Here is a 23,207-nt window from a genome sequence, read left to right as displayed (position 1 = left end):
ATTACACCAGAAACTAAATAGCTAAAAAGGTTACTGTATCAGAAGCGTACAGCTGTATACAGTGTTGGCCAAATTTGAAATATCGGTATATATTTCCGGAGTCACCCTCAGACGCTCTCTCAGTCTGGGTTTGACCATAATAAAAAATGTTGTAAAAAAGGTACTGGATAACAAGATAGCAAGTATATATATTATATGGTACAATTGAAATCTCTGTACACATAGTCCCGTAGTCACTCTCAGACGCTTACTCAGTATGGATTTGACCGTAATACTAAATGTCGAACAAAGGTACTGTATAACAAGATACAAGCTGTATCGAGTATAGGTTAAAAATTGGTAACTCTGATTCACCGTATATATAGAAGGCGCAAACCACACACGTTCACTCACTATGGATGATACCATAATACAAAATTTTGAACAAAGGTACTGTATCAGCACATACCAGGTCTAGGGGTAATTGTAAATTTCCATATATACTTCCGTAGTCAGACACAGACAATCACAGGCTCACTATGTATTACACCAGAATTTAAAAAGTAGAAAGATGGAAAGGTAGTCGAAGCATACAAAAGTCTACAGTGTTGTAGTACTTTTAAATCTTCGTATATATTTCAATCTCAGTAAGCCAGTCCAGACTCTCTGCTACTGGAAACTACATGGATACAAGTACAGACGGAAAGTCGAGTGTTAGCAGAAATTTGGGAATTACTCATCGTGGGAAAACATCCCGGTAGATGTTGCAGAGGCGATGCAGACCCTCAATTACTGTGTCTGTGGAGACAGCAAAAACGGTTCTTTGTGAAGAAAGGATTGCTTTATCGCAGTAGCGTGGATCACATCACCATTACTCGTCTCCATCAAATTGTGATCACAGGGAGAGATGTAGACATGGTCCTCACTGCCTATCATGATGTGTCTGGTCATTTTGGAGTGCAACAGACAGAAGCCACAGGCCGTAGGCGATTCTATTGGATTGGCATGAGAGGAGACATTAAAAAATGGTGGCAGGAATGTCACACGTCTTTGACTATCACAACTGTGAAAGGTAATCATAAAGCACCACTGCATCCGATTGTAAGGTGACATCCATTACGAATGGCAGCCATTGATCATCTGAAGGTAGAGGCCAGCAGGACAGGCCATAGCTACATCTTAACCATCATCGATCAATACACCAAATTTCTAGTGGCTGTCCCTGTGAAGGATTTAACTGCCTAGACTACACAGCGGTGGAGCAGGGAGAGGTAAGTATTGCAACTTGCAAGTGCTGTTGCCATGACCAAGCGGGGGGGCACAATCGTGGTCGACGGTACTGGAACGGGGCCCCTCATAGTACGCTGGTGTGTCTGATGGCGAATGGGCCCTCCCACCGTCTGAGACACTGTATTGTACTATGAGGGGCCCTGTGCCATTGCCGTCGGGGTTCAGTGGGCCCATCCATCTGTTCAGAGCAACGGCACTTGCCCGGGTGCGCCAGGTGTTGACCCCAGCCATTGGGGGGTGGGTGGGCAGCCCACTTAGGGAGGTTTAAAAAATGGCATATGATGATGTGTTGGCTGGACATTCAGCTGCTACAAAGGGCGGAATTGGGCAAATACGAGGAAGAGGAGGACTAAAGCGAGGCAGTTTTCTGGCAACCTGTTGTGAGTTCATTTTCCCCTTCATTACTGAGGCCCGAGGAACTCCCTCTTCTGGTAAAGAAAGGTAGTGAGCCTGATTATCAAACACCTGAGTCTGATGATGATGACTGGCTGAGTGGAGTTACTGACTGGATATAAGGCTGCCGATGCCTTTCTGCCCTGCGGGTGATTTCTCTGTGGGATCCTTGGAGACCAGTCTGAATTCCTGCTCCTCTAAAGCTGTTTGCTGCTCGGCCTTTTGCTTTGGTGCTTTGACTTTGTTTTGTTTTGTTTTTCTGATTTCTGCCATTCCCTGCTGGGGTGTGCTGATTTCATTTAGCTCTGTCTTCTGAAAATACCTGAGTGCTGATTTAGTTTTTGAAGCCTAGCTGCTTCAGGGCCTTTTTCATATCAGCTTGTTGGCTTATGTCTTTGATAGGGTTTTGGCAGATTGCAGACAGCAGCCTTCCTGTCCTTTCCTATCTAGGTAGTTTTGGGCCCCGTCTTTGCTCAGTCTATCTTTCTGTCTGTGTTAGTATTTTAATCTTGCTTCACCGTCATTATATGTTGGGGACTGCCTATTGCTTTGCGGTCTGCTCTGGGGCAGTTTAGATTTCCCCTTTCTTTCTTTAGGCCTATGTAATTCTCCGGCTGTGATCGAGGGGTCTAGGGCATCGTAGGAACCCCCCACGGCTACTGCTAGTTGTGTTGATAGGTTCAGGGGTCTGCAATCTGATAGTTGCCAACTTCTCTTGTTTTCTGGACTTAGCTTGTATTTCTGCTTTTGCCTCCTACGGTGACTCATTCATAACAGAATCAAAAATGAACTCACAACAGCAACCCATGTGTCATCAGGGGAAGGTGGGACAAAATTCTTTGAAACCCATGCATGGTTCATTTTAATGAAGGTAGATCATCAACATTTTGGGTTGACAGACTGGTTCTTTTTTCTGTCAGGATTGATCCAGCAGCACTGAAGACTCTTTCAGATAACACACTAGCAGCAGGGCAAGCAAGCTCCTGTAAGGTATATTGTGCCAATTCAGGCCAGGTGTCCAGTTTCGAGGCCCAATAGTCAAAGGGGAATGACCTGTGAAGGAGAAAATCGATATGGGAGAAGTAGTTTGTAACCATAGTTGACAACTGCTGACTCCTGTCACTTTTAATCGATGCAGTATTATCAGTCGTGTGAGCGGTACTTGAGAAATCATTCCACAACATGGTCATTAAACCCCTGTCTTCAACGCCACTTCGGCTGTGTGCACCATGAACACCTCTTCCATTGTGCCAACTACGGCTCGTGGGAGAACCAGCACCGCTGCTGTGTGTTGGGAAAGCCTCAAACAAACGGTTTACCAGAGTAGCTTGTTTGTTAGCCAATATTATCTCTAGGTTCTCCTGTGGAATGATGTTGTGTAATTTGCATTTGTAGCGTGGATCGATGATGCTGGCCAGCCAGTAGTCATCATCCCTCATCATTTTGGCAATGCGGGAGTCCCTTTTTAGGGGGAGTTGGAAGTTTTGCCCCCAGCATTTTGCCCCCAGCAGTTCGCCCCCAGCAGTTCACCCCCAGCAGTTCACCCCCAGGTACACTTCGCACCCCCGAACATTTCGCCCCCAGAATTTCGCCCCCAGGTTGTTTCGCCCCCGCACATTTCGCCCCCGCACATTTCGCCCCCAGCAGTTCGCCCCCGGATGTTTCGCCCCCGGATGTTTCGCCCCCAGCAGTTCGCCCCCGGATGTTTCGCCCCGATGTTTCGCCCCCAGCAGTTCGCTCCCGGACGTTTCGCCCCTGGATGTTTCGACCCCGGATGTTCTGCCCCCTGGATGTTTCGCCCCCACAGTTTGCCCCCGGATGTTTCGCCAACGGATGTTTCGCCCCCAGCAGTTCGCCCCCGGATGTTTCGCCCCCGGATGTTCTGCCCCCGGATGTTTCGCCCCCACAGTTTGCCCCCGGATGTTTCGCCCCCAGCAGTTCGCCCCTGGATGTTTCGCCCCCAGCAGTTCGACCCCGGATGTTTCGCCCCCAGCAGTTCGACCCCGGATGTTTCGCCCCCAGCAGTTCACCCCCAGCAGTTCGCCCCCGGATGTTTTGCCCCCAGCAGTTCGCCCCCAGATGTTTCGGCCCCAAATTAGGCAGGGAATTTCGGCCTTGTGTTTTAGCCCTAAGACCGCTTTCACATTAGCCACTATCCCAAGTGCTAAGCACTGGAAAATCGCTAAGAAGATTGCCAATTTTGAATATACTAGATGGTGGCCCGATTCTAACTTATCGGGTATTCTAGAAGGCACAGCCACGTGGTATGTTGCACAGGTTATGTAGTATATTGGACAGTCCACGTAGTACATTGCACAGGCCATGTAGTATATAGGACAGCCGATGTAGTATTTTGCACAGTCCACGTAGTAAATTGCACAGTCCACGTAGTAAATTGCACAGCGCACGTAGTAAATTGCACAGTTCATGTAGTAAATTGCACAGCGCACGTAGTATATTGGCCAGCCAGCGTAGTATATTGCACTGGTCACGTAGTATATTGCATTGTCCACGTAGTCTAGGAATGTGGGCACTATATTCGTGTTTAAAAAAAAATAATAAAGATATACTCACCTCAGCCACGGGCCCTGAAGTCCTCGCGCCTCTCTGCAGTGCTGGCGGTGGCTTCCGGTCTGAGCGTAGGACCTGCGATGACGCAGGAGGGGAGGGGGTGAGAATAACTTTTTTATTATTATTATTTTTAACATTACATCTTTTCACTATTGATGCTGCATAGGCACCATCAATAGCGAAAAGTTGGTCAAACAGGGTAAATAGCAGCGTTAACGGAGTGCGGTACACCACGATCCGTTAACGCTGGCATTAACCCTGTGTGAGCGGTCAGCGGTGAGTGCAGGGCACTGAAGCAGCGGCCATTTTTATGGCAGACTGTGACCGTCGCTGATTGGTTGTGGGCGTTTTGCCACGACCAATCAGCGACTTGGATTTACATGACAGACAGACGCCACGACCAATGAATATACGAATAAAATGTTACAGACAGAAAGACGAAAGTGACCCTTAGACAATTATACATCCGGGGGCGAACTGCTGGGGCGAACTGCTGAGGGTGAAACATCCGGGGGCGAACTGCTGGGGGTGAACTGCTGGTGGCGAAACATTCGGGGGCGAAACATCCGGGGGCGAACTGCTGGGGCGAAACATCCGGGGGCGAAACATCCAGGGGCAAACTGCTGGGGGCGAAACTGCTGGGGGTGAAACATCCGGGGGCAAACTGCTGGGGGCGAAACATCCGGGGGTGAAACATCCGGGGGCGAAACATCCGAGGGCGAAACATCCGGGGGCGAAACATCCGGGGGCGAAACATCCGGGGGCGAAACATCCGGGGGCGAAACATCCGGGGGCGAACTGCTGGGGGCGAAACATGCGGGGGCGAAACATGCGGGGGCGAACTGCTGGGGGCGAAACATCCGGGGGCGAACTGCTGGGGGCGAAACATCCAGGGGCAAACTGCTGGGGGCGAAACATCCAGGGGCAAACTGCTGGGGGCGAAACATCCAGGGGCGAACTGCTGGGGGCGAAATGTGCGGGGGCGAAATGTGCGGGGGCGAAACAACCTGAGGGCAAAATGCTGGGGTGTAAATGTTCGGGGGCGAAGTGTACCTGGGGGCGAACTGCTGGGGTCAAACTGCTGGGGTCGAACTGCTGGGGGTGAATTGCTGGGGGCGAAACTTCCTAAAACCCTCTTTAGGATCCGCAAGGCATAATCGCACATGTGGGCCAATGTTCCAGGTGTCAATAATGCACTGCCAGTGGTGGGTGGAGGAGCACTTTCTGGCAAATCCACATTTCTATAGTCACGCACAAACACTGTACCTGACCTTGGAACGCCAACATTTTCTCTTGCCCCCTGAGAAGCATCCTCCTGCCCAAAATAATCATCTCCTCATCCTCCTCTTCCTTTTCTTATTCCACCTCATCCAGGACAGTTCCCTGACCAGACAATGGCTGAGTGTCATCAAGGCTTCCCTCCTCCTCCACCGCTACAGTCGCCTGATCCTTAATGTGCATCAAACTTTGCATGAGCAGACACATAAGTTCGATGCTCATGCTTAAGATGGTGTCGTCTGCGCTCACCAGCCGTGTGCATTCCTCAAAACACTGAAGGACTTTACAGAGGTCTTTTAGCTTTGACTACTGCACACCCGACAATTCCATGTCTTCCCTCAAACTGCCTGCCCATGTATCCTCCCACAAATGCTTTACAGCCTGCCTCTGTTTGCACAGCCTCTCAATCATGTGCAGGGTGGAGTTCCACCTTGTTGCAACATCTATGATTAGGCGGTGCTTGGGGAGGTGGAGCAATCGCTGCAGCTTCTGCATACGAGTGGAGTGGATGTTTGAGCGATGGATGTGCGAGCACAGTCTTTGCACCTTATGTAGCAGGTATGTTAACTCCAGATAATTATTAAGGAAGCACTGCACCACCAGGTATAAAGTGTGAGTCAGGCAAGGTATGTGTGTGAGTTTTGCACGGGCTATGGCTGCCACAAAATTACGGCCGTTATCACTGACTACCTTGCCTGCCTCAAGATGTAGACTGCCCAGCCATGACTCAGTTTCTCGCTACAAGTAGGCGGCCAGTACCTCCGCGGTGTGTCTGTTGTCGCCCAAAGACATCATCTTTAACACAGCCTGCTGACACTTACCACTAGCTGTTTGATAGTGGGACACCTCATGTGCAACACTGCCAGCTGCGGATGGAGTGCTCGTGCGACTGCAGTCTGTGGATGAGCTTTCGCTGATGGAGGGGGAGGAGGGTCGAAAGCCTACAGCCAACTGTTTCCTATACCGTGGGAAAGGCAGCACTGTTCCACCGCCGCTGTCCCCTGTGGAGCCTGCATCCACCACATTAACCCAGTGCGCAGTGATGGACACCTAACGGCCCTGGCCATGCCTACTGGTCCATGCATCTGTTGTGAGGTGCACCTATCCACTCACTGACTGTTTTAGTGCATGGACAATGTGGTCTTTCACATGCCAGTGGAGGGCAGGGATGGCTTTTTGATAAAATAAGTGCTGACTGGGTAGGTCATAGCATGGGACAGCGCAGACCATGAGCTCACAGAAAGCTTTGCTTCAACCAAACGGTAGGGCATCATCTCTAATGAGATTAGTTTGGCAATGTAGGCGTTCAAACACAGTGTACGTGGATGAGTACTTTCTTGTCCTACTCAGAGTGTCTGGTAGGGTGAGCTGGACTGGAGAGCTGCATATGGGGGAAGTAGCAGTTGACTGGATGAAGTGAGGGGGGTTGGTGAGGGTATTGGTGGTGATGGCATAGATTCAGTGTTGTGTTGCAAAACCATTGTGATTCCCTGAGTGCTTTGGCCTTGCGATGACACCTCCACATTTAGTGCTGGTGGTGTGCTTAATGGTGGCAGTGGTCTTACAGTGGGGGAAACGATGGAGCGTTGCTGGCTACCTTCAGTTGCATATGTGCTACCTGAGGTTTGGTAGTCCGTCCACGCTTGCAAGTGCATGTTGATTAAATGTCTAAGCATGCAACTGGTATTCAAATTTCTGAGTTGTTTACCTCGGCTAAAGGTCCATCCACACTTCTTACAGGTAACCTTTGCCTCATCAGTAGGATTTTGGACAAAGAAGTGCCACACTGCACTCTTCCTACTATGTTATACATTTTCTGGCCTTGCATGCTGTGCTATGTTGACCGCCTGGCCAAACTGTCCTGCAACTCTTTTAGTTTTTGGTCCACGTTTTTGGACAGCTACGGGCCTGCCAGATAACCGCTACTGTGATGTCAATGCCTGCTGCAGATCCTTCTCCTTATCTGAACTATTGCCAGCGCCACCCTCCTCCCCCAATGGATGCCAATCCGGGTCAAAAACTGGGTCATCCATCACCTCCTCTTCAAAGTCATCTGCACCTTCCTCTTTACCTTCCTCTGTGTCACCGTGTAAGGTGGTATAGTATGAGGGAAGGGGCACCTGCGTTTCATCAGGGTCAGATTCTGGCTCAATAGACTGCGAGGGCAATGTAGTTCTCTGGGTCAATGTACCAGCAGAATCATCTAGCAGAGGCTGTGCATCAGTGCACTCCATGTCAGATTCATCTTGGACTGGGGAATTAAGGATTTGACTGGATAACCCAGGCATGATATGTGAAAAAATCTCCATAGAGTAATCTGAAGTGTGGGCTGCCGCATCCTTAACTTTTGGTGGGGGTGAAGGACACAAGAAAAGGTGTTTTTCCTGACCAGAACCCTGCACTGACGACTCTGTGCTTTCAGGTTTCGAACGTTCAGAAGAGGAGGCAATAGAGCTGGTGGCTGTTTTGGCAATGTACACTAAAACCTCTTCCTGATTCTCCGGCCTGAAAAGCGGTTTTCCTACTCCAAGAAAATCGAACCTTACAGGACTTCTTGGGCCAGAGGATAGGACAGGCTCAAAACCTCCTGCCTTAGCTGCTATTGTGCTTTTGCCAGAACCAGCCGATGCACCACCACCATCAGTACCAGCTTCGCCACCCCGCCACGTCCGCGGCCTCTTCCACCGTACTTCCTCATGTTTGGGAAAATGTACCAAAAATAAAAGCAGAGAGATGGTACTGTATGATGAGCGTCCAGCTGTGTAAGGTGTATTAAAAAAATTAAATCTACGAATATATTTTGTTAGTCACAGACGCTCTCACATTATGTATTTGACCGTAACCCAACAAGCAGATATACGGAACTGTATCAGAAGTGTACAGCTGTATACATTTTTTGCGCAACTAACAATCTCCGTATATGTATTTACGGAGTGTCACACACACATGCTGACTCTGTATAGATGTGACTGCAATGCGAACGGCAGATATACAATATTGTTTGAGAATCGGACAGCTCTATACGGTGTGTATGGAAAATTGTTAATCTCTGTCTATTTTTATACGGACTGACATACGCTGTCTCTGTCTAGTTTTGACAGTAATCAAACAGCAGATATACGAAACTGTTTGAAAGCGGACAGCTCTATAAGGTGTAGGTCTGGAAAAATGGAAAATCTCCTCGGCTTGTTTTTCCATAGTCACACACAGATAGCTTCACTGTTTGAAAAGCGGACACCTGTCTAAGGTGTAGGTCTGGAAAAATGGAGATTCTCCTCGGCTTTTTTTTCCAGAGTCACACACAGATAGCTTCTATTTGTCCGTGATACAAGGCGGTAAACGGTAGTGTGTGATGAGCGTACACCGTTATACGGTGTGTGTATGGAAAATTGTCAATCTCGGTCTTTTTTTATACGGACTGACACACGCTTTCTCTGTCTAATTTTGACTGTAATCAAACAGCAGATATACAAAACTGTTTGAAAAGCGGACAGCTCTATAAGGTATAGGTCTGTAAAAATGGAAAATCTCCTTGGCTTTTTTTCCAGAGTCACACACAGATAGCTTCTATTTGTCCGTGATACCAGCCGGTACATGGTAGTGTGTGAGGAGCGTACACCGCTATACAGTGTGTATAAAAATGAACGCTCAGTAACTCACCAGAACAAAATAATAAAAGTTGGAGTGCTTTGAAAAAAGCAGTTTGAACAGCAGTGTGCACACAGAAATGCAGCTAGCAGGTAGTCTTAAAAGGCAGCCTAATCACCACCAGCGATGAGGCACACAATAAAAATCCTCCCCGTTCACTGCACACTAACTGTAGAGTGAAAAGCACTATCAGCAGAAGCAGTTTTTTTTTCTTTTTCCCTGCCTAACGCTCTCCCTGTTCAGAATCAGCAGCAGCACCTCTCCCTATTCTAAGATCGGCAGAAGTAAGATGGCGGTCGGCAGTCACGGCCTTTTATAGCCGCTGTGACGCCACACATAGCCAGCCAATAACTTCAATGCCCTTCTCTAAGATGGTGGTGGCCACTGCGCATGTCATCGCGTTGCCCACAGTGTGTGTCCTCCATCATTGGCTGAGAAAAGGCGCTGGAAGCATTATTTGAGACGCGACTTTGGCGCTCGGCTCAGCGACCTCATGGCCGACCTCATGCTATGGTTGGGTTTCGATCGGCGAAACCCAACTTTAGCGAAAGTCGGCTATTTTTGAATTTGACTGACCTGCTTCGCTCAACTCTAGTGGTGACCATGGCGGCCATTTTGAAGTCAGCCATTTTGGATCCAACTTTATTTTTTCCAATGGGAAGAGGGTCATGTGACACATCAAACTTATTGAGAATTTAACAAGAAAAGCATTGGTGTGCTTGGTTTTGACGTGGCTTTATTCTTTCATGAGTTATTTACAAGTTTATAACCACTTATAAATTGTGTTCAAAGTGCTGCCCATTGTGTTGGATTGTCAATGCAACCCTCTTCTCCCACTCTTGATGCACTGATAGCAACACCGCAGAAGAGATGCTAGTCTAAGGGGGTCAGATTCCTTGTAGGAATGCTCGGACTGACACCCATAATGTGGTGGTGCACCATCTTGCTGGAAAAACTCAGGGAACATGCCATCTTCAGTTTATAAAGAGGGCAGCACATCATCACGTATCAATTTCAGATGTCCAGTGGCATTTTCCATTGATGAAAAATGGCCCCACTATCTTTAAAAAAGTAAAGTTGATCCAAAATGGCCGACTTCAAAATCGCCACCATGTTCACCACCCATCTTGAAATGTTTCCCCCCTCCCATATACTATGTGCCACAAACAGGAAGTTTATATCACCAATCATTCCCATTTTATTTAGGTGTACCCATATAAATGGCCAACCCTGTATAATAGCATTTACATGATTTCTGTCATATATTTCGTCGAGTCTCCTATTAAGTTGAGAGCAAAGCAAATGCTAAAACTTCATGTACCTCATTGCAAAAGCATGTCTTTGTGCTATCAAATTTACATGTGAACCACAGAAAACTTTGTGTCTTAAACAGTTACACAGATCAATATTTAATAAAAACATAAACTTAAACATTTTGCAGATTATCTGCTGCAGTGTTCACATTTGTTTGTGTGGAAACACTACAGGTGATTGGAGACCACTGCTTAGCTTCAGCGCTTAAGTGATGCTGATCCCACCAGATTGAAGGGGGTAAAGAGCTTATTACGAACTAGATGGTGGCCCGATTCTAGATAAAAAAAAGGTTATTCTCATCTTCCAACGGATCCCGATCTCCTCTCCACGCTCCCGCCATCTTCCGGTCCCAGTAATGCTTAGCGCAAAGGACCGGAGATGACGTCACTCTCGCGAGAGCGCGACGTCATCAGTGGTCTTTCGCGCAAAGCATTACTGGGACTGGAAGATGCCGGGCGCGTGGTAAGAGGAGGGAAAGAGTCCGGGGGCCGTCAGAAGGTGAGTATATCACTATTTTTTATTTTAATTCTATTTTTTACAGGTTTATGGTACCCAGGGCCTGGAGGAGAGTCTCCTCTCCTCCAGACCCTGGGTACCATCCGCACATTGAGCGCTGCACTGGTCATCTCCTGGCTGCATCGCCGCTGACCTTCGTGCAGCAGGAGATGACCCACGGCAACCGTCGGGAGATCAGATTGTATTTAGGTGCGTTAGCAGCCCAGGGTCCACCGTGCAGAGGTATTAACTGCTGCTCGGTAATGGCGGACGCGATATGGCGGTATAATAACGGAACACACGGGGTTAACCTCACCCAATGTGTGCAGAGGCTGACTCTGTTATCTCACAGAGCCGCACAACTGCCAAATAATAAATGCCGTAGCCTGTTATTGCTCACAGAGATCGTCAGTGCGAGCGCTAGCACATAGTCACAGAACTCAGCCCTTAGACTGCAGGACTGAAGTCCCTCTAGACCACTAGCGCTCGGCACCGCGACTGGAATGCCAGCAAGGGTTAAATAAATTAGGCGTGCATAGGCGTGCAAGTGTGCACAGTGCCGCTCAGGTGGACGCCACTAATCGCCCTGGGTTGGGCCAGATAAGCACACAGATTGTGCAAGGCGTTGCACTGGCGTAGCTGTCACTTGCTGTGGTTCGATAGTGCCCTGCAGTGGGCGACACCATGGGACGCTAGTGTGCAGATGGCTGGTATGCATTGTGGCCTGTTATGAATGAGTCACCGAAGGAGGCAAAAACAGAAATGCTAGCTAAGTCCAGAAAACTAGAGAAGTTGGCAGCTATCAGATTGCAGACCCCTGAACCTATCAACAACAACTAGCAGTAGCCGTGCCTAGCCTAAAGACAGAAAGGGAAATCTAAACTGCCTCAGAGCAGACCCCAAAGCAATAGGCAGCCCCCAACATATAATGACGGTGAAGCAAGAAGAAAAAACACTAACACAGATAGAAAGATAGACTGAGCAAATGATGGGGCCCAAGCTAACTAGGTAGGACAGGATAGGAAAGCTGCTGTCTGCAATCCGCGAAAAACCCTATCAAAATAAGAGCCAACAGACTCACAGGGAAAAAGACCCTGAAGACGCTAGGCTTCAAAAAGACTATGTCAGTACTCAGGTATTTTCTGAAGACAGAGCAAAAAGACACAAAGGAATTCAGCTCACCACAGCAGGGAATGGCAGAATCCAGAAAAGCAAGGCAAAATAAAACCAAAACACAAACGCAAAAAGCAAGGCAGAAAACTTAGCTTTTGAGGAGGAATCAGACTGGTCTCCTAGAATTCCACAGAGAAATCACCAGCGAGGCAGAAGGGCGTCGGCTGCCTTATATCCAGTCAGAGATCCCCGTCGCCCAGTCATCCTCTCCCAGCTCAGGTGCTTGGTAATCAGCCTCACTACCTTCCTTCACCAGAAGAGGGAGTTCATCAGACCTCAATGGTGAAGGGGAAAATGAACTCATAACAGTGGCCTATAGACTAGCCACTGACATACGTATCAAAAGGGAAGGGGTTTCATAATGAGTCAGTCACCAGATACATGCATCCATCATCATAGACTCCAAACTATTTGAGTCTATACTAGCGCATGGCCGAGTGGCCATGCGACCCTTTTATAGCAGCGTCCTTCCGGGACCTTCCTGACCTTCCTGATGGTCCAATCCAAGCTGAAGAAGGACCTGAGCATGTGACCTCCGATCTCCAATGAGAGATCGTCCCACGGGCATGCTCAGTGGACCGAAAGGAGGACTTAGTCCCTGGAATAGCTTGCTGCTGACCAGCCTGCGTTGCTATAGTTGGACCAGAGGTGGCAGGAGCAACTAAACCTACAGAGCTGGTCTGAGCAGAGCGCCTGGATCGACAAGTCTGCAAAGCAGCCTCCTTTTATTATGACCCTTTGTTGTACCTTGGAATTTTCCCCCCCCCTTGACCGTCAGAGTAGTAAATGGCGCGACTCTGCCCTCACAGATTATCCACCAAACCGCTCCACTGTTACTCTCGGTGTCTCCATCTCATCAGATGATATCCATCCTCGTCATGCCCGAGGGTATCGACCAGGCCCTTCTAGGGGTCCCCCGGTTGCGGTATCACTCTCCCCATATAGAGTGGTCCTCGGGGAGAATTCTTGGTTGGAGTAAGTCATGTGAGGGTAGATGTCTGAGGGAGTGCGTCCAGGTTGCCTCCACCGAGGTCCCTGCAGATTTTTCCTCGCTTCCCAAACACTATCGACAGTATGCGGACGTGTTCTCCATAAAGGAGGCGGAGACCCTTTCACCGCATCGCCCCTATGACTGTCCTATTGATTTCTTGCCTGGTGCTGAGCCTCCCCGGGGTTGAGTCTATCCCCTATCTCTACGGGAGACAGAGGCCATGTCTCAACACATCAGGGAGAATCTGGCAAAAGGATTCATTAGGAAGTCAGTGTCACCAGCGGGGCCGGGATTCTTCTTCGTCCAGAAGAAGAGTGGGGAACTATGCCCTTGCATCGATTACAGGGGTCTTAACGCCATCACCATTAAGAATAAGTATTCTCTGACCCTGATATCGGAGCTGTTTGATAGGCTACGGGGAGCGAGAGTGTTTACCAAACTTGATCTGCGGGGGCTTACAACCTGATTCGCATCCGTGATGGGGACGAATGGAAGACAGCATTTAACACCAGGGATGGGCACTATGAATACCTGGTGATGCCCTTCGGGCTCTGTAATACCCCGGCCGTCTTCCAAGACTTTGTGAATGATATCTTCCGGGATATGCTTACCACCTCGGTAGTAGTCTATCTGGATGATATCCTCATCTACTCTCCAGATATTGACTGGATGTTTGCAAAGTTTTCGACCTCCTGTGGGCAAACTCCCTCTATGCCAAGTTGGAGACGTGTGTGTTTGAGCAGGAGTCCTTGCCTTTCCTGGGCTATATCATCTTCGCCCAGGGTTTGGCCATGGATCCTGCCAAGCTACAGGCGGTGATGGATTGGCAGGAACCCCATTCTCTCAAAGCGGTGCAGCGCTTTATGGGGTTCATAAATTACTATCGCCAATTCATCACCCACTTCTCGACTTTGGTAGCCCTCACCAAGAAGGGTGCAAACCCCAAGTTGTGGTCGGAACCTGTCTCCAAGGCCTTCTCCTCTATTAAATCCCATTTCGCTAGCGCTCCCATTCTACATTGCCCCGATGTGGATAAACCCTTCATTCTGGAGGTGGATGCCTCTTCCGCCGGTGCTGGAGCGGTCCTGTTCCAGAAGGACTCACAAGGTCGGAAGCACCCATGCTTCTTCTTCTCCAAGACCTTCACACCAGTGGAGAGGAATTATTCCATTGGGGACAGGGAGTTGCTAGCAAAGAAGTTGGCTTTTTCAGAGTGGAGACACCTCCTGGACGGGGCTCGCCACCCTTTCCAGGTGTTTACCGACCACAAGAATCTGGTTTGTTTACAAACAGCCCAGCAGCTGAATTCTTGCCAGGCCAGATGGTCCTTGTTCTTCTCCCATTTCCACTTCACCCTGCATTTTCTCTCCGGGGAGAAGAACGTCCGGGCCGATGCTCTCTCCCGCTCCGTGGTGTCATTGGAGGAGGGGGAGGAGGAGCCTCAGCTGATAGTCCCATCTGAGAGCCTGAGGACCATGGCTCCAGTTGCCCTTGAGTCTGTACCTCCAGGCAAGACTTTTGTCCTTTCCCGTCTGTGACCGGAGGTCCTCTCTTGGGCACATTCGTCCAGGGTGGGTGGACATTTTGGGACCAAAAGGACCTCTGAGCTTCTGGCGAGGATGTACTGGTGGCCGCATATGGCCTGTGACATCAGGGACTATATTCAGGCATGCGTCTCTTGCGCCCAGAATCGGTCCTCTTGGCAGCGGCCCGCTGGGCTACTCTATCCCCTGCCGGTAGCGGACAGGCCCTGGGAGATGGTCGGTATGGACTTTGTGGTGGAACTGCTTACGTCCAGTGGCAGCACCGTCATTTGGGTTGTCACCGACCATTTCTCCAAGATGGTGCATCTGGTACCAATCTCTCAGCTACCTTCTGCACGGGGCCTGGCAGCGTTGTTTATTAAGCAAGTTTTCTGCCTGCACGGCATGCCGGATAAGATTGTCAGTGACCGGGGTCCTCAGTTTGCGTCTCTGTTCTGGAGAGAGCTCTGTTCCCTGCTCAGCATTAAGCTACATCTCTCCTTGGCCTATCATCCGGAGACAAACGGGTTGGTAGAGAGAGCCAACCAGACCCTGGTCACATGTCTACGACATTTTGTCTCGGCCAGGCAGTATGACTGGGCATCCTCGCTCCCCTGCGTGGAGTTCGCTTTGAAAAATGCTGTGGCCAACTCCACCGGTCAGACCCCATTCCTCCTAAATTACGGCCAGCATCCGCGCGTCACTGTGCCCATGCCCGTGCCATCCACTGACTCTAGGGTGGCAGACTGGGCAGCGGAGGCACGTGACATTTGGGATTGCACTCAGGATGCTATCCGGGCCTCCAAGGAGAGAATGAGGACCTTCGTTGACTCACACCAGTGCCCTGCTCCGACCTTTTCCCTTGGCGACTTAGTGTGGCTCTCCACCCGAAACATCAGGCTGCGGGTTGAGTCCGCTAAGTTCGTACCATGCTACATTGGCCCCCTTCAAGGTCCTTGAGCAGATCAGCCCTTGGGTCTACCATCTGGCCCTTCCACCACACTTGGCTATCTATGACACGTTCCACATGTCCCTCCTTAAGTCTATTCACATGTCCCGGTTCTCCGAGTCATCTGCCGGGACATCAGACCTGTCTTCGGACGAGTTTGAGGTCAATGCCATCGTGGGATGCAAGGCAAAAAGTTTTATTTGGTGGATTAGAAGGGTCATGGTCCAGAGGCTCGGACATGGGAGTCAGTGGAGATCATCCACGCTTCACTCCTTATTGCGGCATTTGATCATAGCGAGGCTCAGAGAGGAGGGGGGTAATGTTAGGCATCAGGTTCCGGTCGCTGCACAGCAGGAATCCCGAGCCTTGCTTTTGGCGGTCTCCCATTCCTCAGCGTGCGTCACTGCCTCACACAAATTTTTCTTTTATTGCAGCTCATTTTTTATTCTACTATTAGTGTGCATCCATCCGTATCCATCTACATTGGTTGGTTGCAAACACTATATAGGAGAAGATAGAGGAGCCTTTTTTCTGGCTTGTGCCCTTCATCTGCAGCCAGATTAGTATTACCATATTTTTTGGAGCCTCATCTTTTGCATTGTAGGTTACCTTCCTGCATTGTAATAGCTCCAAAAAGTTAGCGATACTATCGCTTTCAAATCTTTTGTCACATCCTTTTATTTTTTTTTCAAAAAACAAAACAAAATAAAGTTCACCAAACACTCCATTTCACAGTTGTGTAGACCACATTAGCTCCTATTAAAGTGTAGTCCACACACACACTTCATAAAATTAGTGTTTCTTATACCGGTTACCAGCTGTTCAGGAATAAGCACACTAAGCCCCCCTTTGTACTTTTCTGCCTATCTTTATCAGTCTACCAAGATGAAGAAGGCAGGGAGTAAGGCACGTGGGTGTGGGCGTGGAGTTTCTGCAGGGAGAGGACGTGGGGATTCTGCAGGGAGAGGACGTGGGGATTCTGTGCCTGCTGCTGGCACCAGTGAGTCAGCATCCACCAGTTTCACCAGGCAACAGTCCTTTATGCGCAGCTTTGTAGGACCTCGCCGTACCCCACTGCTGCGGGAGGAACAAATTGAAGCCGTTGTCGGATGGATGGCAGCTAACGCATTGACTTCAATGACTTCCACGCCCTCTCAGGGCCAGAGCACTGAAGAGCAACTATCTGTCTCTTCACCACCTGCCAAAGTGCCCAGGCAGTCAGAGAGCCCTGGACAGGAGCTATCACAGTCTCTACTTCTGTTCTCTGAATCTGTTGGCTTGGAAAGAGGGGGCCAGCCAAGCAGCATTCAAGAATGTGAAGAAGAGGGAGTATGCAGTGATGCACAACTTCTTTGTCCCTCTGAATCTGAAGAGGCGGGTGGGCCAGTGCTTGTGGTCAGCACACCTCAGTACGCATCAGATGATGACGAGACCCAGGTGCCACTTTCTGGTGCGTATGGAGCTGGCGAGACAACCCAGGAGAAGCAGGTGTTTGAAGAGGGGAGTGTAGATGATGAGGTCCTTGACCCATCATGGCATAAGGAACAGGAAGGTGGTGGGAGCAGCTCTGAGGAAGAGATTCCCCGAATGGCCAAAACAGGAGGGAGAGGGAGGGGGCTGACTTGGTTGCCTGTAGCCTGCACTTCGGCACCCGATAGGAGCATTCCTCTTTTAAAAGCCAAAACGGGCGCTCCCAAGACTTGCAGTGCGTGGTCCTTTTTTGACACAGTTGCAGATGACATTTGCTTTGTCAAATGCAAGCTGTGTCATCAGAAAGTTAAAAGAGGGAAAAATGTCAGCAACATCAATACCACAAATATGTGGAAACATGTGCGGACCAAGCACGAGGTGGAGTTACACAGACACACTGAAGACGTAGGCCAACATACAGCACCACCTACCACCTCTTTAGCTCGTGTTGGGGCCTCTTCCTCCAGCTCACACACAGCTGGTTCAGCTTCCTCACAGGATCACCAAGGAAGAACCTCTGGCACTGTTGTCTGGAGACCCAGTGACATTCCACCCACAGCACCATGTTCCCAGTCATCCTCACACTCCCAGGACACTCTACAGCCATCGGTAGCACAGGCATGGGAGAAAAGGCGGCCATACTCGGCAAACCATCCCAGAGCACAGACTCTGAATGCTGGCATTGCCAAACTACCGGCCCTTGAAATGCTCTCATTCAGGCTGGTGGAGACTGACACCTTCCGGAACTTCATGGCATTGGCAGTCCCACCGTATTGACGGGTGTCCGATTATCAAACAGTATCAGATATCTGGTGTTATTACGGTCAGTGAACATCTACACATAGTCAGCGTGTGTGTGTGACACTCCATAAATATATATACGGACATTTCCATTTCTCCATACACCGTATTGACGGCTGTCCGATTATCAAACAGTATCAGATATCTGGTGTTATTACGGTCAGTGAACATCTACACAGAGTCAGCGTGTGTGTGTGACACTCCATAAATACATATACAGACATTTCCATTTCTCCATACACCGTATTGACTGCTGTCCGATTATCAAACAGTATCGGATATCTGGTGTTCTTATTACGGTCAAATCTACACAGAGTCAGCGTGTGTGTGTGACACTCCGTAAATACATATACCGACTTTTCCATTTCTTCATACACCGTATTGACTGCTGTCCAATTATCAAACAGTATCGTCATCGTCTGGCACAAGTAGGCCTTTAAGTTTCCCTTTTCTGGGAGTAGGTAAACCGCTTTTAAAGCAGGAGCTTCAGGAACAGGTCTTGGCTTACATTGTCAAAACAGCCTCCAGCTATATTGCATCCTCTTCTGAAGTTACAACAACTGAAAGCACAGAGTCATCAGTGCAGGCTTCTGGTCACGAACAACACCTTTCCTTGTGTCCTTCACCCACACCAAAAGTGAAGGATGCCGCAGCACACACTTCAGATTACTCCATGGAGCTCTTTTCACATACCATGAATGGGTTATCAAGTCAAATCCTGAATTCTCCAGTCCAAGATGAATCTGACATGGAGTGCACTGATGCACAGCCACTGCTAGATGATTATGCTGGTACATTCACCCACAGCACTACATTGCCCTCGTAGTCTACTGAGCCAGAATCAGACCCTGATGAAACTCAGTTGCCCCTTCCCGCATATTATACCACCCTACACAGTGACACAGAGGAAGGTACAGAGGAAGGTGCAGATGACATTGAAGACGAGGTCATGGATGACCCAGTTGTTGACCCGGATTGGCATACATTGGGGGAAGAGGGTGCCGGTGAAAATAGGTAAGAACAGGAGAAGGATCCGCAGCAGGTATCGTCATCGCAGCAGCGGTTATCCGGCAGACCCGTAGCTGTCAAAAAATTTGTTAAGAAAACTAAAAGAGTTGCAGGACAGCTTGGCCAGACAGTCAAATTAGCACAGCGTGCAAGCCCTGAAAATTTGTACCATAGTAGGAAGAGTGCAGTGTGGCACTTTTTTGAACAAAATCCTACTGATGACGCAAAGGTTATCTGTAAGAAGTTCCGAAGGACCTTTAGCAGAGGGAAAAATCTAAGAAATTTGAATACCAGTTGCATGTTTAGACATTTAACCAACATGCACTTGCAAGCGTGGACGGACTACAAAAACATCAGGTAGCACATGTGCACCTGCTCTGACTGAAGGTAGCCGGCAACATTCCATCGCTTCACCCACTGTAAGGCCACCGCTAAGCACACCACCATCAAGAAATGTTGAGGTGTCATCGCTTGGCCAAAGCAGTCAGGGAATCACAATATTTTCACGAGGAAACACTGAATCTTGGCCATCAACACCCTCACCATCACCAACCCCTTCTCAGTCCGTCCATTCCAACGCTAGTTCCCCCATATGCAGCTCTCAAGTCCAGCTCACCCTACCAGACACTATGAGTAGGGCAAGAAAGTATTCATCCTCTCATCCGCGTACACTGGCTTTGAACACCTAAATTGCCAAACTGATCTCATTAGATATGATGCCCTACCGGTTGGTTGAAAGCGAAGCTTTCCAAGAGCTCATGGCCTACACTGCCCACGCTATGACCTACCCAGTTGCCACTTCTTTTCTCGCAAAGCCATCCCAGCCCTCCATCGGCATGTGAAAGACCGCATTATCCATGCACTAAAACAATCAGTGAGTGGAAAGGTGCACTTCACAACAGATGCATGGTCTAGTAGGCATGGCCAGAGCCATTACACGTCCATCACTGCGCACTGGGTTAATGTGGTGGAAACAGGCTCCATAGGGGACATCGGCAGTGGAACAGTGCTGCCTATCCCACGGTATAGGAAACAGTTGGCTGTAGGCGTTCGACCCTCCTCCAGAAGCAAAAGCTCGTCGACAGAGCGCGCAGTCGCACAAGCACTTCATCCACATCTGTCAGTGCTGCACACGAGGTGTCCCAATATCGAACAGCTAGTGGTAAGCGGCAGCAGGCTGTTTTAAAAATGATGTCTTTGGGCGACAGCAGACGCACCGCGGAGATACTGGCAGGCTACTTGCATCGACAAACTGAGTCATAGCTGGGCAGTCTACATCTTGAGCCAGGTAAGGTAGTCAGTGATAATGGGTGGAATTTTGTGGCAGCCATAGGCCTTGCAAAACTCACACACATACCTTGCCTGGCTCACACCTTGAACCTGGTTGTGCAGTGCTTCCCCAATAATTATTCTGAGTTAACAGCCCTGCTCCATAAGATGCGAAGACTGTGCTCGCACATCCATCGCTCGCCCTTACACTCCAGTCATATGCAGAAGCTGAAGCGATCACTCCACCTCCCCAAGTACCGCCTAATCATAGAAGTTGCTACAAGATGGAACTCCACCATGCACACGGTTGAGATGCTGTGAGAACAGAGGCAGGCTGTAATGCATTTGTGGGAGGATACACAGACAGGCAGTTTGAGGGCAGACATGGAGTTGTTGGGTGTGCCGTTGTCAAAGCTGAAAGACCTCTGTAAAGTCCTTCTGTGTTTTGAGGAATGCACACGGCTGGTAATCGCAGATGACGCCATTGTAAGCATGAGCATCCCACTTATGCATCTACTCATGCAAACTTTGACGCACATTAAGGATCAGGCATCTGCTGTGGAGGAGCAACAGGAGGAGGAGGAGGATGAGGAGGGAAAGCTGTATAACAGTCAGCCAAGAGGAAGATGAGGAGGAGGATGAGGGGGATGATTATTTTGGTGATGAGGATGCTTCTCTGGGGGCAAGAGAAAATGTGGGCGTGCCAAGGTCAGGTACAGGGTTTGTGCATGACTGGAGGGATCTGGATATGCCAGAAAGTGCTACTCCACCCACCACTGGCAATGCAGCATTGACACCTGGAAAAGAGTTGAGCGAAATGGGTCAGTCAATTTCAAAAGTCGCCGACTTTCACAAAAGACGGGTTTCATGAAACGAAACCTAACCATAGCGTGAGGTCGACCACAAGGTCGCCGACCATGGCGCCAAAGTCGCGTTTCAAATGATGCTTCAGCGCCCTTTTTCAGCCAATGATGCAGGACGCACACTGTGGGCAACGCAATGACATAGGCAGTGGTCACCACCATCTTTGAGAAGGGCATGCAAGTGATTGGCTTGCTTTGTGTGGCGTCACACGGGCTATAAAAGGGCATGCACGCCGACCGCCATCTTACTTCTGCTGATCTCAGAATAGGGAGAGCTGCTGCTGCTGCTGATTCTGAAGGGAGAGCGTTAGGCAGGCAAGAAGATAGAAAAAAATGCTTTTGCTGCTAGCGATTTTGCCTGTACAACACACCAGTTAGTGTGCAGTGCAAGGGGAGGCTATATTTTGGTGCATCAGCTCTGTTGCTTATTAGGCTGCCTTACAAGGCTCCCTGATAGCTGCATTTCTGTTTTCACACTGCTGTGCAAACTGCTTTTTTAAAAGCAAAAATACTTTTCATCCTCTTTTTTTGCCCAGTTACAGAGCATTCATTTTTCCACACTTTTGTGTGCAGCAATCCTGCTTATTAGGCTGCCTGCTGCCGTACTTGGGACTGAGAGCATCATTGTCAGCTTGCTAAAATCTCTAGGGAGATTCAAATTCTCCCCAGTCCTATATAGACATTTTATACACCATCCAATTTCAGCCTGTTATATTGAGGTGTAATCTACACTGGGCCTGAGATAATAGTTCAGTGTCCTCAAGTCTGTAGGGAGATTCAAATTCTGCCCAGTCCTATATAGACATTTTATACACCATCCAGTTTCAGACTGTTATATTGAGGTGTAATCTACACTGGGCCTGAGATATTAGTTCAGTGTCCTCAAGTCTGTAGGGAGATTCAAATTCTCCCAAGTCTTATATAGACATTTTATACACCATCCAATTTCAGCCTGTTATATTGAGGTGCACTGGGCATGAGATATTAGTTCAGTGTCCTCAAGTCTGTAGGGAGATTCAAATTCTCCCCAGTCCTATATAGACATTTTATACATCATCCAATTTCAGCCTGTTATATTGAGGTGTAATCTACACTGGGCATGAGATATTAGTTCAGTGTCCTCAAGTTTGTAGGGAGATTCAAATTCTCCCCAGTCCTATATAGACATTTTATACACCATCCAATTTCAGCCTGTTATATTGAGGTGTAATCTACACTGGGCCTGAGATAATAGTTCAGTGTCCTCAAGTCTGTAGGGAGATTCAAATTCACCCGTCCTATATAAACATTTTATACACCATCCAATTTCAGCCTGTTATATTGAGGTGTAATCTACACTGGGCATGAGATAATAGTTCAGTGTCCTCAAGTCTGTAGGGAGATTCAAATTCTCCCCAATACTATATACACCTTGTACCTTGTTTTACAGTACCATATTGCTGGTGGTATTTTGGGTACATTTTCCCAAAAATGAGGAAGTGTGTTGGAAGAGGCCGTGGAAGTGGGCGTGGGTTGCCAGCTGGTAATGATGGTGTTGGTGGTGGATCTGCTGGTAGTGGAAAAAGCACAATAGCACCTAATGCAGGAGGTGTTGAGCCTGCATCATCGCCTGGCTCCACAAGGCCTCGAAGGCTCCCTTTTATAGGAGTAGATAAACCGCTTTTAAAGCCGGAGCTTCAGGAACAAGTTTTGGCTTACATTGCTGACACTGCCTCCTGCTCTATCGCCTCCTCTTCTGAACTTTCAAAAAATAAAAGCACTGAGTCGTCATTGGAGGCTCATGGTCAGAAACCACACCTTTCCTTATGTACTTCACCCCTACCAAAAGTAAAGGATGTGGCAGGCCACACTACAGATTACTCCATGGAGCTCTTTTCACATACCATGCCTGGGTTATCAAGTCAAATCGTGAATTACCCAGTCCAAGAAGAATTTGACATGGAGTGCACTGATGCACAGCCACTGCGAGATTTTTCTGCTGGTACATTCACTCAGAGCACTACATTGTCCTCGCAGTGTACTGAGCATGAATCTGACCCTGATGAAACTCAGGTGCCCTTTCCCGCACACTATACCACCTTACATGGTGACACAGAGGAAGGTGCACATGACATTGAAGAGGAGGTGATGGATGACCCAGTTGTTGACCCAGATTGGCATCCATTGAGGGAATAGGGTGCCACTGCCAATAG

This window comes from Dendrobates tinctorius, unplaced genomic scaffold, assembly GCF_039654945.1.
Source record: "Dendrobates tinctorius isolate UK_male_01 unplaced genomic scaffold, ASM3965494v1 ptg000007l, whole genome shotgun sequence".
Taxonomy (NCBI): domain Eukaryota; kingdom Metazoa; phylum Chordata; class Amphibia; order Anura; family Dendrobatidae; genus Dendrobates; species Dendrobates tinctorius.
This window is presented reverse-complemented; position numbering follows the sequence as displayed.